The sequence below is a fragment of the Cornus florida genome, unplaced genomic scaffold (assembly GCF_030987335.1).
Source record: "Cornus florida cultivar Cherokee Brave unplaced genomic scaffold, ASM3098733v1 CherokeeBrave_3.0.0_Hap2_Chr08, whole genome shotgun sequence".
Classification (NCBI taxonomy): domain Eukaryota; kingdom Viridiplantae; phylum Streptophyta; class Magnoliopsida; order Cornales; family Cornaceae; genus Cornus; species Cornus florida.
In genome coordinates this window covers 38,598,197-38,602,500 of record NW_026775578.1, presented here as the reverse complement: position 1 = coordinate 38,602,500, position 4,304 = coordinate 38,598,197, and positions in this window count along the sequence as shown.

Below are 4,304 nucleotides of genomic sequence, written 5' to 3'. Positions count from 1 at the left end.
ATTAAAGTTCTTAGATAGAGCTGCTTCAGGTTTTACATAAAGCATATTACTATATACTCTATTCCAAATCAGGCGAGCAACCATTAGTCATTACTAAGAGACATCCCGGTATCTATATTTAGTCATCCAAAGGTCTCTTTTAGTAGCTTTAATAGTAATTTGTTTTAATAACAAAAAAAGAAATAGATTTTGTGCTCTATCCGCGTATCCTTTATCTCATCCCTACGAAATACCAAATGAAATATAATGATCTTAGAAGGGATATAATGAAATTCTTTGATTGTTTTTACAGAAGAATGATCCTTTTTATTTGACTGATGGTACCAACAAACAATTAATTATAATATAACAAATATAAATAATAAATAAACAGGGTGTTCTTTTATTTGAAACGCCTCGTGATCTTCAACCAATTATGTGCTTCAATATAATTACCAAGAGTAAACGCCATAGCTTGTTTCCAATACTCAGTGGCTTGATCGAACCAAGCCTCTGCAATTTCAGAATCTCCCTGTCGAATGGCTTGTTCTCCTCGGTCGGAATAGGCGGGTCAATTCCTTCCCTTAGAACCGTACTTGAGAGTTTCCTACCTCATACGGCTCAGCAGTCAATTCTTTGGGTGTCCCGTTTTAATCTACCATATCTAACTGAATGAGATTTCTCATAGATTTATCCCATTTTTCTGGGTTAACCAAAAGAGGTTAATTACATGAGTTTCAAACTTAAACTTTGATTCACAATCGGTTTTAGTTTTATCTTTTCTCCCACCTTCATAAGAATAAAGCATAGGCATTTCCCCCTATCGTTAGAATTTTATGAAAGGTAACTATCTTGGTTTCATATAGAAATTTATATAAAATCTTTGAAAAAGACTTTCCTTCATAAAAAAGAAAAGACTAACTATCTTTGTGATCTGATCCTACACCGCTGCTCAATACCTTAGTGGATCAACTCTATTACATAAGTCGTTTCCTAACTTTTATCTCATATCATGACATAAGTAAGCAGTTATTATTGTATCAGCCCCAAACCTCGTTAATTGATCTTTACGGTGCTTCCTCTATCAATTAGATCCTTTATCCATAGAATAAAGTAGCTAAGCATATCTATTTCTTCATATTTCGACTTCAATGAAGTTTCTTTCTTTGCTACAACTGATAAAAATCGTTGTTTTGGACGATGCATATGTAGCAAGCCTATTTCTTTTTTTTTTTTTTTTTTTTTTTCTAGTATTTACTAGCGGATTTGGTCTTTCTTTCCCTTTTTTTCTTTCTATAGTGAAGATAGTCGCATGTAATGACCAATCACGGCCATATTATTAAGAGCTTGTGGTAAGAATGGATTTCGTTCTAGTGCTCGAAAATAATATTCCAACGCTTTCGTATGTTCTCCTTTACTTGTGTGGATAAGGCCTATATTATAGAGTATATAACTTCGATCATAGGGATCAATTTCTAATCGCATAGCTTCATAATAATTCTGTAAAGCTTCAGCATAATTTCCTTCAGATTGTGCTGACATCCGTTACGATCGTCATTCGATTCAAAGAATCTCCATTCCAGAACCGCACGTGAGATTTTCATCTCATACGGCTCCTCCCTTAATGTGCATAATGAGAATAACGCCTGGAATCAAAAAAGATAAAAATATTCTCATTATGAACTGAGCAGGGCTAGTGTTTTTACAAGAAATCTCTAGCCAACCTTCCTGCAAGAGATATTTTCTTAACATCAAACGTGTTGGTACTAGATCGAAATGATAACTCCAACAATTTCTTTGTTCTCAACGTCTCCTAATTTCCAGGAATTAGTCACTTCAACAGTCTTCGATGGTTATACGGGTATCCAAAGTACGAGCGAGATGGATGTTTGTTGTCCCAACCATTCTTGTTAGTCCCGAGCCCAATAAGGAAAGGGGTCATTTATAACAAAGTTTTTGTGTTGTTGATTCCTAGGTGTAGTGCTTCTTCCCCTATGCCGCCTATTGGTACTAGTGGAGGAGGATTAACTTGTAATATAGAACCTCTAGGTGTAACCTTGCGCTCAATACTAGAATCGACAATTGAAGCATAGCATCTGAGGCTGCATTAATCGAGGATACACGACAGAAGGAATTGTTCTATTTCAAAACTTCACCTTCAACAAGCGTAGATTTATTTTAATCATTTTCTTTCTATCCCGAATCATGTGTCTTTCTCGTAAGACTAAGAGCATTAAATAAATAAATAAAAAGGAATCAAATCGCACCATCTCTGTAATAAGTAAATGCCTCTTTTTCTCCTGAAGCTGTCGGAATTATTCGTAATAAGATATTGGCTACAATTGAAAAGGTCTTATCAATAAAATTTCCATTTATTCGCGATCTAGGCATAGGTAACAATCCATTATACAATTCTTCTCATTACTTCTCGTGGGAAAATGATCCCACAAAAAAAGAATCGTATAGTACGAAATAACATAAAAAAAGATTCATTGCAAAAAAAAGATATGGACCTTCTGCTCAAATTGTTCCTTTTTGTCAGGAATAAATAAGAAATATTTGAACCCGATTAGATTTCATCCAAATGTAGTAGTCAATGAGGGGGACTGCTTTGATTTTATTGAAATTACAGATTAGGATAACTTGAAAAGTTTTGGTTGAATTAGGATCCAAAGAAGAAAAAAGGATCGAATAATCATTCTATGATGAAAATAGAATAATCGTTTATTTTGTGTTGTGTGCATAGTAGGTATACACTATACAATCAAATATAAAAATCCTTGGGATGTTTTATGAATTTGGAATAGATCTACGGTGTAGGGGGTTTGTTATTTAGAACGCTAAAACCGAAAGGGAATTTGAAAATTTTTATGGTATGGAATCATAATGGAAATTAAGTTGATTAAATATAGGGAAAGTGAGTAGGGAGAGGAGTGGTGGGTTTCGTTTGTTATTGTTGAAAGGTTGCAGAGCATAGAAAGAGATTGCAATTTATTTACCTTAAAAAACAAAAGAAAAAAAAAAGAAAAAAAAGAGAGAGAAATTGCAATTTGTAGAACATGGAAAGAGAGTGGAGTCGGGTTGATGGTTCGATTGGGGCCAATTAGAAAGGGTAGGATTGTCATTTTCAATTTATAGCATAGTTCAGTGAGTACTTTACGGTAAAAAAGTAACGGAATAGTGTCATCCAGTTGTTTTTGCAAAAATTTAGATAGTTTAAAGAGGTTTCTATTAAAAAAATAGTTTAGGGGGGGTTTTTGGGAAAGAGAGTAAAGTAGAGGGGGGTTTCTTATACTTTACCCAAAAATATAGTATTATGACCTACTATGAGATATCCCTCGGATCCGAGACACGGGTTGATCAGGCCCAGGCCCGAACCCAAGGGAATATCAAACAATTAATATTTTATAATGAACAGGGAATACAGAATAAATTAAGAAATGAAATTAAAGCTGGAAGAAACTAAAAATAGAATCCGCAAAATATTATAATTATTAAAATTCATCAAACCCAAACTCCAAAACTCCATCAGTTTACAACTTGGGAATCCATCTCTAGTGGACCCCTATTAAACATCTAAACGGAAGATAGAACAAATGTAATAAACGTCCAGAAATAAAACTATAGAGAGAGCCCTACATCGTCGGAAGAGTGAATAGAGACCTCTGCTCAGCACAAACACGTCTAAGCCTGGAACTGTCGTGTACTTGAAAAATAGAAGTGGGTCAAGCCCACGCGCAAGTTCTATACTACTACAATCCAAACAGAGGCCCGATACGCGTGTACATCCTAAAAAATTCAACAATAGTTAATAGTCCATAAATATATATATAGTCACACTAAAGGATTCTCACTGGATTACAGGCCGGTCTCAACCTGAATAGAGGTAACATGCTAAAACGCACACGAAGTGGGCATATGTACCTATACCTAAACAGGGTACACCTCCAACCATCGTAGCCAGCTACACATCCCGATGCATATACGTTCCCTAGCCATCGGTCCTGAGGCTCAAGCTCATACCGAGGCACCATAACAGTACATATATAAAATCCATCCAAAATTCCTGGTTTTGTCGCTCAACAAGTAGTTGCCATGACAATACAAATCCACGGGACTTAACTTTTAGTTAATCCCATTCTTATTCCAAGTAGGTGGGTAATGGTATTGATTTAAAAACCAAACCCATCCTTAGTATGCCACCGTCCCATACTGGTGCCTACTTTCCAATCCTCCAGTAGTCAATAATACCAATAAATCAAGTATATATCAACTAAATTCCAACATCCAACATTCAATGTTAGCAGTGATAAAATAAGCATTGA